Genomic DNA, 18,849 nt, shown 5'->3' on the forward strand with positions numbered 1-18,849 from the left:
TCCCACCCCCTATCGAAGCCTCATTAGTCGCTATTACGTCCAGCACCCGCCAATTACGGCCTTATGACGTCACCAGATAAGCCTCGAGTGGTCACTGCCGGTGCGTATGGTGACGCCAGCACGTATACGTTATCCGCCATCTACATATACGCCCTGCGTGGTCCAGTTCGTTCTGAACACAGTTACATTACTGACGAGAACTTTTAGTTTACTGAAGCGCTTCTTAAGTCTTTCAGCCACAATTGAGAATGGAGTGGCACACGGTTGCAGCCTATCGGCGATCTGCACCTACAATTATGTGGATACCCTTCGAACCACTTTTAAGTGCCTACCAGAGGGTTCATCGAACCACCTTCATAATAATTCTCTGTTATTCCAACCACGAACAGCGCGAGGTAAAAATGAACACATAATGTATATCTTTACGTGCAAGCTCTGACTTCCTTTATTTAACTATGATGATAGTTTTTCCCTACGTAGGTTCGCGTCAACAAAATATTTTCGCATTCGGAGGAGAAAGATAGTGAATGAAATTTCGTAAGAAGATTCCGCCGCAACCAAAACCGCCTGTTTTAATGATGCCCACTCCAAATCCTATATCATTTTAGTGATACTCTCTCCTCTATTTCGCGATAATACAAACCGTTTTGCTCTTCTTTGAGCTTTGCACTGCACAGCAGCACTCCAAAAGTGGACGGACAAGCGTAGTGCAGGCAGTCTCTTTAGTAGATCTATTTTCTCAGTGTTCTGCCAATAAAACGAATTCTTTCCTTTGTCTTCATCGCAACATTTTCTATGTGTTCTTTCCAACGTAAGTTGTTAGTAACCGTAATTCACAGGTATGTAGCTAAATCTACTGCCTGTAAATTTGACCGATTCTTTGTGTAACAGAGTTTTAACGAAGTTATTTTAGAACTCATGGGGATGACCTCACATTTTTCATTATTTAGAGTTAATTGCCAATTTTCGAACCATACATATATCTTTTCTAAATCATTTCGAAATTTGTTTTGATCTTCTGATGACTTTACTAGACCAGACGCGACAGCATTATCTACAGACAACCTAAGACGGCAGATTAGATTGTCTCCTAGATCATTTATATAGATAAAAAACAGCAGATGGCCTATAACACTGTCTTGGGGAACGCCAGAAATCATTTCTGTTTTGCTCGACAACTTTCCGGCAGTTTCTACGAACCGTCACCTCTCTGGCAGGAAAATGAGACGATATTTCATAAGCACGCAATTTCACTTCAAGCCTCTTGTGTGGTACAGTGACGAAAGCCTTCTGGAAATCTAGAAATACAAAATCAATTTGAAATCCCTTGTCAGTAGCACTCAGCACCTCATGCGTGTAATGAAGTAGTTGTGTTTCAGAAGAACGATGTTTCCTAAATCGGTGCTGACTGTGTGTCAACAGACCGTCTCTTCGAGGTAATTCATTTGTTCGAACACACTATATGATCCAAAATCCTGTTGCATACAGACGTCAAAGATACAGGACTGTAATTTAGTGTATTACGCCTACTACCTTTCTTGAATATTACTGTGAGCTGTGCAACTTTCCAGTCTTTCGTCGAGCGAACGGTTGTACATGACTCCTAAGTATGGAGCTATTGCATCAGCATACTCTGAAAGGAACCTAACTGGTCTACAGTCCGGAATGGAAGACTTGCTTTTATTAAGTGATGTAAGTTGCTTCAATGCTTCGAGTATATCTACCTCTAAGTTACGCATGATGTTGATCAATATGGGTAGTTGAGCAAGCTGTAAAGGAAAGCAAGGAGAAATGTGGTAAAGGGATTGAAATTTAGGGAAAAAATAAACAAATGAAATCTTGGAGAGTTGCCGCTGACTGTATTTCTGTCGGAAACGGCGAGAGACATAGAAGACAAGTTAAGTAGAATGCACAGCATCTTAAAAGAACTTGTAAGGACACAAAGAATAAGAGGGGGCCAAAAGTTTTCCGTTCTGAGACCTCACAGTCTGAAATCGGTCTTCCAAGCAGACAAAATCGCCTTGAGCGTTGAGGCATTCGTCACACTGACGCACCAGGTTCAGCGTACCAGTTTGCTAAAACACCGCGTCCAGCTGTGCGAAGGCCGTAACTATCTGCTGTACGACATCATCCGACATGAATCGTCGATCCTTGAAGGCCTTTCGTAAGGGACCGAAGGCGTGACTGTCGCATTGGGAGGGTGATGACTATAGGGCGTCTGCTCGAGTGTCTCCCAATTAAGTTGGCGAAGATTTTTTTTTGTCATCAGTCTTCTGACTGGTTTGATGCGGCCCGCCACGAATGCCTGTGCCAACCTCTTCGTCTCAGAGTAGCACTTGCAACCCATGTCTTCAATTATTTGCTGTATGTACTCTTCCTCTACAGTTTTTGCCCTCTACAGCTCCCTCTAGTACCATGTAAGTCATTCCCTCATGTCTTAACAGATGTCCTGTCCTGTCATTCTGTCCCTTCTCCTTATCAGTGTTTTCAACACATATATATAGCTTTCCTCTCCGATTTTGCGCAGAGTCTCCTCATTCCTTACCTTATCAGTCCACCTAATTTTCAACATTCGTTTGTAGCACCACAGTCCATGTTTCACTACCATACAATGCTGTAGTCCACACGTACATTCTCAGAAATTTCTTCCTCAAATTAAGGCCATATTTGATATTAGTAGACTTCTCTTGGTCAGGAATGCCCTTTTTGCCATTGATAGTCTGCTTTTGATGTCTTTCTTGCTCCGTCCGCCATTGGTTATTTTACTGCCTAGGTAGCAGAATTCCTTAACTTCATCTACTTCGGGCCATCAAACCTGAAGTTAACTTTCTCGATGTTCTCATTTCTGCTACTTCTAATTACTTTCATCTTTCTTCGATTTACTCTCAATCCACGCTCTGTACTCATTAGACTGTTCATTCCATTCAGCAGATCATGCAATTCTTCTTGACTTTCACTCAGGATAGCAATGTCATCAGCGAATCGTATCATTGATTTCCTTTCACTTTGAATTTTAATTCCACTCCTGAAACTTTCTTTTATTTCCATCATTGCTTCCTCGATGTACAGATTGAAGAGTAGGGGCGAAAGGCTACAGCCTTGTCTTACACCCTTCTTAATAGGAGCACTTCGTTCTTGGTCGTCCACTCTTATTATTCCCTCTTGGTTGTTGTACATATTGTATATGACCCGTCTCTCCCTACAGCTTACCCCTACTTTTTTCAGAATTTCGAACATCTTGCACCATTTTACATTGTCGAACGCTTTTTCCAGTTCGACAAATCCTGTGAACGTGTCTTGATTTTTCTTTAATCTTGCTTGTATTATTAACCGCGTCAGAATTGCCTCTTTCGTGCCTTTACCTTCCCTAAAGCCAAACTGATCGTCATCTACCGCATCCTCAATTTTCTTTTCCATTCTTCTGCATATTATTCGAGTAAGCAAATTGGATGCATGAGCTGTTAAGGTGATTGCACGGTAATTCTCGCACGTGTCAGCTCTTGTCGTCTTCAGAATTGTGTGGATGATGCTTTTCCGAAAGTCAGATGGTATAGACTCATATATTCTACACACCAACGTGAATAGTCGTTTCGTTGCCACTTCCCCCAATGACTTTAGAAATTCTGATGGAATGTTATCTATCCCTTCTGCCTTATTTGATCGTAAGTCCTCCAAAGCTCTTTTAAAATCTGATTCTAATACTGGATCCCCCATCTCTTCTAAATCGACTCCAGTTTCTTCTTCTATCACATCATACAAATCTTCCCCCTCATAGAGGCTTTCAATGTGTTCTCTGCACCTATCCACTCTCTCATTTGCACTGTCCGCCCCTTGTAGCTGAGTGGTCAGCGCGACAGAATGTCATACCTAACGGCCCGGGTTCGATTCCTGCCACACGGCATTTCCATTTGCATTTTTGCGACACGGGGGCGTGCGTTATCGTGAAGCAGCAGTACCTGGCTCAGGACACGGCACACCATCCCACAACGGTGATTTCCGACAGTCACGCAGGGTCATTAACATTCCTCATTCTCCGATGGGTATCTACCGGTGTTTTTCATTCGGCAGCCAAGAAAAGAATAATAGTATGACTTTCGTATTTGGCAGGAATAAGCTGATGTTGCCAGAAGTGGGAATAGCAAGACATGCAATTCTCAAGAAGAGGAATTTTTTAGTATCGAATACAAATTTAAGTTTTATGAAGTCTTTTCTGCAAGTACCAGTAAACATCCGATTGCTGAAAGAATCGAACTCCATCGTATCAAATACCTTTAGACGTCTGATTACTTTCCAAATGAGTCACTGTGTTAAATATTTGTCTTTAGGCATGTAAGAGAGAAGTTAGGGTCAAGTTCGAAATAATGCTTAAAGTTTGTTGGGAACTGCTCAGTCTTCTCATAACCAAACAGTGGATGAATATAAATTGGGTGGTTTGTGCTCGATTTCAAGAAAAAAACTAGTTTTTCACCATAAATCTTCATGACGCCTAATCTCCTGAAGTATGTGTCGTATAGCAACATAATTTTGCAGATACAATAAGTGATATACGTATACAAACTGTGTTGCTAATAGACTTGGTCATAAAAAAGCAATAAATTAAAACGTCGAGTCAGAGGCCACAGTCTGACAACATGAACAGTGAAAATGTAATAAGCGATAGACTGTTTTTTCTTTTCAGCATTTTGTGACGGGTGCCAGCGATAAAATGTTTCGTGAAGGTTTGAGATTTTCTGTAAGATCTGTTGGAAGTCGCTTAGTGTTCTCATTCTCAAACATTTAATGAAAAAACTTCCGTGTATTTGAGCGACATCAGTTACACTGCCTTGAGACAAAGACACAGTTTTTAGCTCTAATACTTGTTGTGTTAAACTTCTTAATGGGTAGATTATGGCAGAATTCGGTCTATAATAGCGCGAAATACTAAAATTCGAATTTTTGCTGCCCGCCCTCTGCGCTGGTATCGATTTTCTGATTCCGGCTTGTCGTTTTGTAATGTAGACTTATCTGTGATGTAGCGTTGTGTGAAAGTTCCCGAATTTCTGGTTTGTGGCTTATCTCTGTATATTACGATGAACAAAGAAGGACATCATCTAGAAAAATAACGAATAGCACTGGTCGCAAAATATCAGCTGAAGAAACAAAATTCATATCAAATATAAATATACGCCAAAATAAATAGAAAAAAAGGTAGGTAAAATTTATCGAGTTAGTAAATATGAATATTTTGCAGATTATTATGCAGCGGAATGGGACTAAAAAAGTTTGCAATTACTGTAAGAGTTACTAAAATCAAAACGGTATACGTCTCAAAAGACATCTGCAAGAAGAAACGCATGTATAGAAAAGCAAAAGTAAAACTTTATACCATAATGGCACGACCAGTATGTTTATATCCATGTAAATGCTCAATAATGAACTATTATACTTATTACGGATTATTACGGATTGTAAGAATGAGTGCGATATAAACTATAGGGAGCTGAAAAATGACAAATAACATGGAATTCTACTAAAATATAGAGGCAGTATTAGAAATGATGGAAAAGTATAAATAATCGTCTTTGAACGCCTGTATCGGAATGAAACATATACTCCCGTATTTCTGGGAAAATGGATCGACAGTAGTATGAGCTACAGAAATACATCAAAGAATCGGAAATAACAGAAATAAAACTTATTCAGAATAAAATACTAAATTTATGAGGCTATCAAGGGTCAATACTAAAATAAAAAATAAAATTTTACAAATTCGAAAAACGAAGGGTGCAGTATCGGAAGCCACCGGCATCCAGATTTCATTTATGACTTTCAGAGGTCTTCATCTGCACATGGCATAAGCCCGATTGGTAATCGGGTGCGTAATTATGTGTTTTAATTTACGTACAGACACCTCTTTGTACATTAAATTTTCAATATTGATCCCTTATGCATTATGTGTCACTGTTCTACTGGCACTATTCTACAAACTGTTGGTTGTATTATGTTCGTCATTTTGGGCTTTTATTTTATTTTAAGTACGTTTCTCTGTATGCGTCACTTCTCACATTGTTATATGATGTTACACTACTGGCCATTAAAATTGCTGCACCACGAAGATGACGTGCTACAGACGCCAAATTTAATCGACAGGGAGAAGATGCTGTGATATGCAAATGATTAGCTTTTCAGAGCATTCACACAAGGTTGGCGCCGGTGGCGACACCTACAACGTCCTGACATGACGAAAGTTTCCAACCGATTTCTCATACACAAACAGCAGTTGACCGGCGTTGCCTGGTGAAACGTTGTTGTGATGGCTCGTGTAAGGATGAGAAATGCGTACCATCACGTTTCCGAATTTGATAAAGGTCGGATTGTGGCCTATCGCGATTGCGGTTTATCGTATCGCGACATTGCTGCTCGCATTGGTCGAGATCCAATGATTTTTAGCAGAATATGGAATAGGTGGGTTCAGGAGGGTAATACGGAACGCCGTGCTGGATCCCAACGGTCTCGTATCACTAGCAGTCTAGATGACAGGCATCTTATCACCATGGCTCACCATGGCTATAACGGATCGTGCAGCCACGTCTCGATCCCTGAGTCAACAGATGGGGACGTTTGCAAGACAATAACCATCTGCACGAACAGTTCGACGACGTTTGCAGCAGCATAGACTATCAGCTCAGAGACCATGGCTGCGGTTACCCTTGATGCTGCATCACAGACAGGAGCCCCTGCGATGGTGTTCTCAACGACGAAGCTGGGCGCACGAATGGCAAAACGTCATTTTTTCGGATGAATCCAGGTTCTGCTTACAGCATCATGATGGTCGCATTCGTGTTTGGCGACATCGCGGTGAACGCACGTTGGAAGCGTGTATTCGTCATCGCCATACTGGCGTATCACTCGGCGTGATCTTATGTGGTGCCATTGGTTACACGTCTCGGCCACCTCTTGTTCGCATTGACGACGCTTTGAACAGTGGACGTTATATTTCAGATGAGTTATGAACCGTGGCTCTACCCTTCATTCAATCCCTGCGAAACCCTACATTTCAGCAGGATAATGCACGACTGCATGTTGCAGGTCCTGTATGGGCCTTTCTGGAAACAGAAAATGTTCGACTGCTACCCTAGCCAGCACATTCTCCACATCTCTCACCAACTGAAAACGTCTGGTCGATGTTGGCCGATCAACTGGCTCGTCACAATACGCCAGTCACTACTCTTGATGAATTGTGGTATCGTGTTGAAGCTGCATGGGCAGCTGTACCTGTACACGCCATCCAAGCTCTTTTTGACTTAATGCCCAGGCGTATCAAGGCCGTTATTACGGCCAGAGGTGGTTGTTCTGGGTACTGATTTCTCAGGATCTACACACCCGAATTGCGTGAAAATGTAATCAAATGTCAGTTCTAGTATGATATATTTGTCCAATGAATACCCGTTTATCATCTGCATTTCTTCTTGGTGTAGCAATTTTAATGACCAGTAGTGTATTTACAATTTTGTTCTTCAGTTATTGTTGTAGTTATTGTACGACGTACGGTGTTTCCCTACCATGTTTTGTCTTTGACTATGAGAGCACATGTATGTTTGTCATTATGGTGCTGTACGGTGCTGTTTGTAATTCCGCTCCGAAGTCATTGTTATCACTGCTGCTGCCGTCTGGTGTTTGTATAGTAGCGCTTTTATTTTACTTTGTGTTTTTATGCTGACTTGCTGTTCTTCTTTATTGCGATTGTGTGCATATGACGCTTTATAATCGTTGTTGGCTGTATGTTTCTTATAATCAAAAGCCAAAATAAATAAATAAATAAATGAAAAATCCCTTTGCTAACTCGAACTGTAGCCGGTAGCGATCGCTGGTGATTCATCATATCACTTTCATTATTACAAAATAGGATATTTACCGTCATCAATTATAAAGACAAAAGTTTGTCTCTGACAGTAAAACATCCGATACAATGCAGTATGTACCAACAATACCCACACTTGAAGAGCAGGTGACGGTCAGACAGTAAAGTGATCCTGTAAGGCTTGCGTTTCTACGGAATAAGGTACAGAACCCTGCAAAATATGTTAAAGTCTGTGGCAGAAGCCCGTGACCCGGTGATTGGTTCGACTGACGATACAGCGCAGGCCTTCTTCGCCGCGGGACTAGTAGGGGGAGGGTGGCGCCCCAGCCACATTTCACCAAATGGTTCAAATGGCTCTGAGCACTATGGGACTTAACATCTGAGGTCATCAGTCCTCTAGAAGTTAGAACTACTTAAACCTAACTAACCTAAGGACATCACACACATCCATGCCCGAGGCAGGATTCGAACCGGTGACAGTGGCGGTCACGCGGTTCCAGACTGAAGAGCCTAGAACCGCACGGCCACACCAGCCGGCCACATTTCACCCCTGCAAAACATCCCCGGTACTCGTTTGGTAGCAGGATGAGTTGACTTGGGACGGTCCTGAAGGGACTCGAACAAGGAAAAGTCCCTCCCCCACCCGAGTTAGAGCCCGGTCAGACTCTAGCGATCTAACCCTCTCTATCTTTCAAGTGGGTAGGTGATTATGCCAAGTGGTATTATACAAATAGTGCAACAAATAATAGATATAAACAGGTTATTTCTGCATAAAATAAGCGGCTAATAATAAAATTGTGTCACTGTGGAATATCGTCTCAGTTACGTGACTGGATTCTTGATTCCCTGTTACGAGAGATCACAGCTCGTAGCAGAATGACATTTTCACTCTGCAGCGGAGTGTTTGTTCGCTGATATGAAACTTTCGTGGCAGATTAAAACTGTGTGCCGGACCGAGACTCGAACTCGGGACCTTTGCCTTTCGCGGGCAAGTGCTCTACCAACTGAGCTACCCAAGCGCGACTCACGCCCCGTCCTCACAGCTTTACTTCTGCCAGTATCTCGTCTCCTACCTTCCAAACTTTACAGAACTAGCACTCCTGAAAGATAGGAGTTTCATATCAGCGCACACTCCGCTGCAGAGTGAAAATATCTTTCTGCCAACATCCCCCAGGCTGTCGCTAAGCCTTGTCTCCGCAATATCATTTCTTTCAGGAGTGCTAGTTCTCCAAAGTTCGCAGGAGAGCTTCTGTAAAGTTTGGAAGGTAGGAGACGAGATACTGGCAGAAGTAAAGTTGTGAGGACGGGGTGTGAGTCGTGCTTGGTTAGCTCAGATGGTAGAGCACTTGCCCGCGAAAGACAAACGTCCCGAGTTCGAGTCTCGGTCCGGCACACAGTTTTAACCTGCCAGGAAAGTTCCACAGCTCGTAGCAGTTGAAGTCATTGAGTAAAACAGAATTGATTTCTGGCGTTCCCCAAGGTAGTGTAACAGGTCCTCTACTGCACTTTGTTTATATACACACATCAAAAAAAAGTTTTGCATCACTTCGGTTACGAGAGTCCCGGAACCTCTACAGAAAACAGGAACAGAGATCAACATTAACATCATTTCCGCCGTTTTTACTGCTGTTGAAAACCACATATTGCATGTTGTACCACCATACAGCGAGACCTTCAGATGTGGTGGTCAAGATTGCTGTACACACCTTCACCTCGAATACCCAGTAGCACGTCCTCTTCAAATTGATGCATGCCTGTGAAAATATCATTCGTCGTCGCTGCTATCCACAAGTTCATCAAGGCACTGTTGGTCCAGATTGTCCCACTCCTCAACGGCAATTCGGCATAGATCCCTCAGAGTGGTTGGTGGGTCACGTCGTCCATAAAGAACCCTTTTCAATGTAACGAAGGAATATTCGATAGGGTGCATGTCTGGAGAACATGCTGGCCACTCTAGTCGAGCAATGACTTTATCTTGAGGGAGTCATTCACAAGATGTGCACGATGGAGGCGCGAATTGTTGTCCATGAAGACCAATGCCTCGTCAATATGCTATCGATATGGCTGCAACATATGTCGGACGATGGTATTCACGTATCGTACAGCAATTACGGCGCCTTCCATGACCACCAGCTGCGTACGTCGGCCCCACATAATGCCACCCCAAAACAACGGGAAACTCAACCTTGCTGCATTCAGTGGACAGTGTGTCTAAGGCGTTCAGCCTGACCGACGATTGTCTGGTTGAAGGCGTATGAGACACTCGTCGTTGAAGAGAACTTGATGCATATTCGACATGTTGTTGGGCTCATCTGTACCGCGCTGCATGGTGTCGTGGTTGCAAAGATGGATCTCGCCATGGACGCCGGGAGTGAAGTTGCGCATCATGCAGCCTACTGAGCACAGTTTGAGTCATAACAAGACGACCTGTGGCTGCACGAAAAGCATTATTCAACATGGTGCCGTTGCTATCCGGATTCCTCCGAGCCATAATCCGTATGTAGCGGTCATCCACTGCAGTAGTAGCCCTTGGGGGGCCTGAGCGAGACATGTCATCGACAGTTCCTGTCTCTCTGTATCTCCTACATGTCCGAACAACATCGCTTTGGTTCCCTCCGAGAGGCCGGGACACTTCCCTTGTTGAGAGCCCTTCCTGGCACGAAGTAACAATGCGCACGTGATCGAACCGCGGTATTGACCGTCTAGGCATGGTTGGCGTACAGACAACACGAGTTCAAAAATGGCTCTGAGCATTATGGGACTTATCCGGCAGGGGTGGCCGAGTGGTTCTAGCCGCTACAGTTGGGAACCGCGCGACCGCTTCCGTCGCAGGTTCGAATCCTGCCTTGGGCATGGATGTGGGTGATGTTAGGTTTAAGTAGTTCGAAGTTCTACGGGACTGATGACCTCCGAAGTTGTCCCATAGTGCTGAGAGCCATTTGAACCACTATGGGACTTAACGTCTGAGGTCAGCAGTCCCCTAGACTTAGAATTACTTAAACCTAACTAACCTAAGGACACCACACACATCCATGCCCGAAGCGGGATTCGAACATGCTGGTGTGGCCGTGCGGTTCTAGGCGCTTCATTCTGGAGCCGCGTGACAGCGCGGTTCCGGACTGAAGCGCTTAGAACCGCTCGGCCACAACTGCCGGCTCAACACTAGTTGTTTTGGGCGGGTTTAGTGACACTTCTGAACAGTCAAAGGGAATGTGTCTGTACAATATCCACAGTCAACGTATGTATTCAGGAGTTCTGGGAACCGGGGTGATGCACAAATATTTTTGATGTGTGTATATCTTCACTTTCTTTTTTGGTAGGCGGTAGTTCCGTGTGTACATAACTGCTCTCGATGGAAAAAGTTCATTTGTGGGCGAGCAACGGTGAGATGAGAACCACCGCTACCAGCACCATACCAGAGGAAGGTGCCAGTTTCTCTACCAAGAATCCAGTCAGGCGAGTTTGGTGTCGCGTCCACATCTTGATCATCGTGCTGACATAGACAGCCACTGTTCGTTAGCGGACGTGTACTAGCCCAAGACCTCTACGCCTACAAGGGAGTGTGAGAGTTGCGTATGCGACTTTAAATAGCAGCCCTGTGCTCACAAAAGATCCTAATACCGCCAAGATCACCGGTGTTGGACTTTCGGCCGCGTTGGGGATGCGAGAAGCTAGATAAACGTTAGCAAAGACGGTCCATTTGTTCGTCCCTAGTGCCGTTAACCTGTAGCTGAACACTCGTACGAAATGTTTGTAGAAGTCGCCTGTAGCTGATTGCTGCCGTGCATCGAACGTCGGTCGTGAAGATAATTCGCGATCATTTCACCTTGTCTCTCCTCTGTAATGGTGCCACACTTCCCGTTCGGAGTCCTCTCCAAGTATTCATGGCTCCTAACTGTGCCATGTTCATGTGACTACCAATAGCGGTACCATACAAATTAATGCAATGCAGAGCGACCGTTGCGTCGTGGCTCGACATTGCCAATAACACCAAGTCATCCGTTTAAGAGGTCTGTTCATAACATTCCGGAACTTTGTCCACAACATTTTTCTACGCTAACCTTTCAGTTAGTGTACTTTTTACTTCGAAATACTCTCCTCCACAATTGATACACCGCTCCCAACGCAGTTTCCACTTCTTCTTTTTTTTTTTTAGGAATGTGCAGCCCTTATGAAATATGTTTATTTCACTTTTGCACCTGTGACATGATACACCACAGGATTTACAGACACAGAGTTTGATATTAGTTTGCACTTACATAATATTTTAGTATAATGTACCTATAGTTACAATTACAGCCACAGAGCTGGAGAGACAATGTATAAAATACATATGTTCTGAGTAATATTCCTTGTACTTAAATAAAATGAGGTGCAGGTTTCCACTTATCTGATCATCACCTGTGTTTTAACTAAAGTTTTGCCCACATTCCACCACAGTATGTGTTTTACAGTTGTTGTTACACCAAACATACCTACTCATATGGTTTCCCCACCTCTTTAAACTGTATTCTTATTTCAGTTATCTATGCAGCCAGGGAACAAATGCAGTATGATGCTTAATTTATTTTGTCATTCTCTTACACTATTGGTGATAGAGAGAATGAACGTAAGTTTTTTTAGACAGGATATGAGAGACGAACGTTTTCGTAATATGCCATCACTCATGCAATACTATACTTAGTTTACTTTCCTTCAACCATCTTTTGTTATATCATAAGGTATAAAGGAACAGGGTATGATATACACTCTTGGAAGTGGAAAAAAGAACACATTGACACCGGTGTGTCAGACCCACCATACTTGCTCTGGACACTGCGAGAGGGCTGTACAAGCAATGATCACACGCACGGCACAGTGGACACACCAGGAACCGCGGTGTTGGCCGTCGAATGGCGCTAGCTGCGCAGCATTTGTGCACCGCCGCCGTCAGTGTCAGCCAGTTTGCCGTGGCATACGGAGCTCCATCGCAGTCTTTAACACTGGTAGCATGCCGCGACAGCGTGGACGTGAACCGTATGTGCAGTTGACGGACTTTGAGCGAGGGCGTATATTGGGCATGCGGGAGGCCGGGTGGACGTACCGCCGAATTGCTCAACACGTGGGGCGTGAGGTCTCCACAGTACATCGATGTTGTCGCCAGTGGTCGGCGGAAGGTGCACGTGCCCGTCGACCTGGGACAGGACCGCAGCGACGCACGGATGCACGCCAAGACCGTAGGATCCTACGCAGTGCCGTAGGGGACCGCAGCGCCACTTTCCAGCAAATGAGGGACACTGTTGCTCCTGCGGTATCGGCGAGGACCATTCGCAACCGTCTCCATGAAGCTGGGCTACGGTCCCGCACACCGTTAGGCCGTCTTCCGCTCACGCCCCAACATCGTGCAGCCCGCCTCCAGTGGTGTCGCGACAGGCGTGAATGGAGGGACGAATGAAGACGTGTCGTCTTCAGCGATGAGAGTCGCTTCTGCCTTGGTGTCAATGATGGTCGTATGCGTGTTTGGCGCCGTGCAGGTGAGCGCCACAATCAGGACTGCATACGACCGAGGCACACAGGGCCAACACCCGGCATCATGGTGTGGGGAGCGATCTCCTACACTGGCCGTACACCACTGGTGATCGTCGAGGGGACACTGAATAGTGCACGGTACATCCAAACCGTCATCGAACCCATCGTTCTACCAATCCTAGACCGGCAAGGGAACTTGCTGTTCCAACAGGACAATGCACGTCCGCATGTATCCCGTGCCACCCAACGTGCTCTAGAAGGTGTAAGTCAACTACCCTGGCCAGCAAGATCTCCGGATCTGTCCCCCATTGAGCATGTTTGGGACTGGATGAAGCGTCGTCTCACGCGGTCTGCACGTCCTGCACGAACGCTGCTCCAACTGAGGCGCCAGGTGGAAATGGCATGGCAAGCCGTTCCACAGGACTACATCCAGCATCTCTACGATCGTCTCCATGGGAGAATAGCAGCCTGCATTGCTGCGAAAGGTGGATATACACTGTACTAGTGCCGACATTGTGCATGCTCTGTTGCCTGTGTCTATGTACCTGTGGTTCTGTCAGTGTGATCATGTGATGTATCTGACCCCAGGAATGTGTCAATAAAGTTTCCCCTTCCTGGGACAATGAATTCACGGTGTTCTTATTTCAATTTGCAGGAGTGTACATTAATACTTATATAAGTCTTACCAAAAGCATCTCTTTTTGCAAGATTTGCTAATGCAACATGTAACAAAATAATGTGTAATATCTTTTATGATTAAAGGACATGTGCTAGATGATCCCATGTACATGATTTCATGGTCCTGCACATATGATCCTATTTAAGCTACCTATGTAACCAGGTAGTAATACCATATGTTCTTATGAGTCCTTGAAATGGTAAGGCATAAGAAAAGCGTGAATTATGCAGTGGTTATGTCGTTGCATATATTCGTCCTTTCAACGGGCTTTTCAGCTTTGGGAATGAAACGAAGTCGTCATGGGCCAGGTCTCGAGAGTACGGAGGATGAGGCGCGCAGTGATTTAGATTTTTGTGCAGCAGTCACGCACCAGTGGGAATAACTCATGAGCTATGGGACAAACTTTGTGGCAACTCGATGCATTCCAAGGTGCTGTGTCAGGATTTCGTAACGTGAGCCAACTCAAATGTTACATTCTTCAGCAATCTCTCGGACAGTCAGTCTTCGATTGGCTCGCACAATTTAGTTGACGTTCCTGACACGAGCGGCCATTTTTAAACCGTGTGAACCATTCGTAACACCGCGTGCGGCTTCAGCACCCATCACCGTGGGGTTCTTGCATCATTTGGAGTGTCTCTGTAAATATTTTCTTAAATTTCACGAAAAATTTAACGCAGACGCGTTACTCCTCTAATTCTGCGATCTCGAAATTAGCAAACTGTGCGACACAATGTTCTACTCAATACAGCAATACTGAACAATAATAACAGACATACAACAATGAAACTTCCAGCAGGCGTGTGCAGGGATGCCAACCGCATTTCGTTCCAAGACACCACTGGCGCGACATTACTAATGTTCCGGATTTTTTTTTTTTTTTTTTTTGAACAGACCTCGTACTGTCTACCTATAAACTTGGAGGGGGTTTCAGAGTCCGCAGAGCAGTGGTTCGAGAGCGATGGCGCAAAGTATTGGCGGCAACGGCCACCCTTGTCGGACCAATCGCGAGATGGTGATAGGCCCCACCATGCGTCCTTTGACGATGCGTGGCGGAGAGTGTACTAGACATTTTTTTTCCAGTTCCACTCGCAATTTATTGAGGGGAAAAGACGACTGTCTCTATGCCTTCGTATGAGCCCTAATTTCTAGAATATTATCAAAAAAATGGCTCTGAGCACTATGAGACTTAACTTCTGAAGTCATCAATTTCCCAGAACTTAAAACTACTTAAATCTAACTAACCTAAGGACATCACACACATCCATGCCCGAGGCAGGATTCGAACCTGCGACAGTAGCGGACACGCGGTTCCAGACTGAAGCGCCTAGAACCGCACGGCCACACCAGCCGGCCATATTTCAACCTTGCAAAACATCCCCGGTACTCGTTTGGTAGCAGGATGAGTTGACTTTGGACCGTCCTGAAGCGACTCGAACAAGGAAAAGTCCCTCCCCCACCCAAGTTAGAGCCCGGTCAGACTCTTGCGATCTAACCCTCTCTATCTTTCAAGTGGGTAGGTGATTGTGCCAAGTGGTATTACACAAATAGTGCAACAAATAATAGATGTAAACAGGTTATTTCTGCATAAAATAAGCGGCTAGTAATAAAATTGTGTCACTGTGGAATATCGTCTCAGTTACGTGACTGGATTCGTGATTCCCTGTTACGAGAGATCACAGCTCGTAGCAGAATGACATTTTCACTCTGCAGCGGAGTGTTTGTTCGCTGATATGAAACTTTCGTGGCAGATTAAAACTGTGTGCCGGACCGAGACTCGAACTCGGGACCTTTGCCTTTCGCGGGCAAGTGCTTTACCATCTGAGCTACCCAAGCACGACTCACGCCCCGTCCTCACAACTTTACTTCTGCCAGTATCTCGTCTCCTACCTTCCAAACTTTACAGAAGCTCTCCAACGAACCTTGCAGAACTAGCATTCCTGAAAGAAAGGAGTTTCATATCAGCGCACACTCCGCTGCAGAGTGAAAATATCATTCTGCAAACATCCCCCAGGCTGTCGCTAAGCCATGTCTCCGCAATATCATTTCTTTCAGGATCATTAGTGTCCTAGAACTTAGAACTAGTTAAACCTATGTAACCTAAGGACATCACACACATCCATGTCCGAGGCAGGATTCGAACCTGCGACTGTAGCGCCTAGAACCGCTCGGCCATAGAATATTATCTTCGTGGTCCTTACGAGCAATGTATGTTGGCGGCAGTAGAACCATTCAGCAGTCAGGTACAAATGCCGGTTCTCTAAATTTTCTCAATAGTGTTTCTCGAAAAGAATGTAGCCTTCTCTTCAGGGATTCCCATTTGAGTTGCAGAAACATCTCCGTAACACTAAGTTTTGTTCGAACCTACCGGCAGTAAATCCAGTAGCCCGGCTCTGAATTTCTTTGATGTCTTCCTTCAATCCGACCTGTTACGGATCCCAAACACTCTAGCAGGACTCAAGAATAGGTCGCACCAGGGTTCTATATGCAGTCTCCTTTACAGGTGAACCACTCTTTTCTAAATTTCTTCCAATGAACCAAAGTCGACCATTCGCCTTCCCTACCACAGTCCCCACATGCTCCTTCCACCTCATATCGCTTTGCAACGTTACGTCCAGATATTTAAACGACTTCACTCTTTCAAGCAGGATACTACTTATACCGCACCTGAACACTACAGTTTTAATCCTGTTACCCATCTACACTACTGGCCATTAAAACTGCTACACCACGAAGATGACGTGCTATAGACGCGAAATTTAACCAACAGGAAGAAGATGATGTGATATGCAAATGATTAGCTTTTCAGAGCATTCACACAAGGTTGGCGCCGGTGGCGACACCCACAACGTGCTGACATGAGGAAAGTTTCCAACCGATTTCTCATACACTAACAGCAGTTGACTGGCGTTGCCTGGTGAAACGTTGTTGTAATGCCTCGTGTAAGGAGGAGAAATACGTACCATCACGTTTCGGACTTCGATAAAGGTCGGATTTTGGCCTATCGTGATTGCGATTTATCGTATCGCGACATTGCTGCTCGCATTGATCGAGGTCCAATGACTGTTAGCAGAATATGGAATCGGTGAGTTCAGGAGGGTAATACGGAACGCCGTGCTGGATCCCAACGGCCTCGTATCACTAGCAGTCGAGATGACAGGCATCTTATCCGCATGGCTGTAACGGAACGTGCAGCCACGTCTCGATCCCTGAGTCGACAGATGGGGACGTTTACAAGACAACAACCATCTGCACGAACACCTCGACAACGTTTGCAGCAGCATGCACTATCTGCTCGGAGACCATGGCTGCGGTTACCCTTGACGCTGCATCACAGACAGGAGCGCCTGCGATGGTGTACTCAACGACGAAGCTGGGTGCACGAATGGCAAAACGTCATTTTTTCGGATGAATCCAGGTTCTGTTTACAGCATCATGATGGTCGCATCCGTGTTTGGCGACATGGCGGTGGACGCACATTGGAAGCGTGTATTCGTCATCGCCATACTGGAGTATCACCCAGCGTGATGGGATGGGGTTACACGTCTCGCTCACCTCTTGTTCGCATTGACGGCACTTTGAACAGTGGACGTTACATTTCAGATGTGTTACGACCCGTGGCTCTACCCTTCATTCGATCCTAGCGAAACGCTACATTTCAGCAGGATAACGCACGACCGCATGTTGCAGGTCCTGTACGGGCCTTTCTCGATACAGAAAACGTTCGACTGCTGCCCTGGCCAGCACGTTCTCCAGATCTCTCACCAATTGAAAACGCCTGGTCAATGGTGGTAGAGCAACTGGCTCGTCACAATACGCCAGTCACTGCTCTTGATGAACTGTGGTATCGTGTTGAAGCTGCATGGGCAGCTGTACCTGTACACGCCATCCAAGCTCTGTTTGACTCAATGCCCAGGCGTATCAAGGCCGTTATTACGGCCAGAGGTGGTTGTTATGGGTACTGATTTCTCAGGATCTATGCATCCAAATTGCGTGAAAATATAATCACATGTCAGTTCTAGTATAATATATTTGTCCAATGAATACCCGTTTATCATCTGCATTTCTTCTTGGTGCAGCAATTTTAATGGCCAGTAGTGTATGTTAACTTACATTTTTCCACATCTAGAGATAGCTTCCATTTATCATACCAACAGAAAATTTTATCTCGGTCGTCTTGTACATTCCTACTCACTGTGTTTTTCTTCCTCATGGAGGTGACTGTATTGCTCCACATACGTGTCGGCAATATCATCTTGCGATGTCATACGGCCACCATCCGGCAGTACGACCGCCCGTATTAAGGCTCTGCGACTGCGTCGTTTTCCTCGCATCGACGGCGATTTTCCAGGGACTCGTTCAAAGGCCCTTCGCAGCTTGCGACCCCCGGCAGACGGCGTCACGTTATGGAAATTGCGTGGGCGTTTCGTGGCAGCACTCCGATCTTGTGAAGGCGCTTGTAAGAAAGTTTACGGAGGATCGTGAAACAAAATTCCGTCGTGTGTGGTCTCCACAGCGTCTGTTCTCAAAGCTCGGCGTAATGCAGGGTTAGCGCATTCCAAGCACCATTGTGACGTCGACGGTTATGCCACATGTACCAGGTTTTGACAGTCAGGTTCTCTGAAGTGTGCGGTATGCAGTTTCCAAGGCCCGAGACTGCTTCACACCTGTTAATGATAGGGATACCGTACATACAGGGTTATTACAAATGATTGAAGCGATTTCACAGCTCTACAATAACTTTATTATTTGAGATATTTTCACAATGCTTTGCACACACATACAAAAACTCAAAAAGTTTTTTTAGGCATTCACAAATGTTCGA

This window comes from Schistocerca serialis, chromosome 12, assembly GCF_023864345.2.
Source record: "Schistocerca serialis cubense isolate TAMUIC-IGC-003099 chromosome 12, iqSchSeri2.2, whole genome shotgun sequence".
Lineage (NCBI taxonomy): Eukaryota > Metazoa > Arthropoda > Insecta > Orthoptera > Acrididae > Schistocerca > Schistocerca serialis.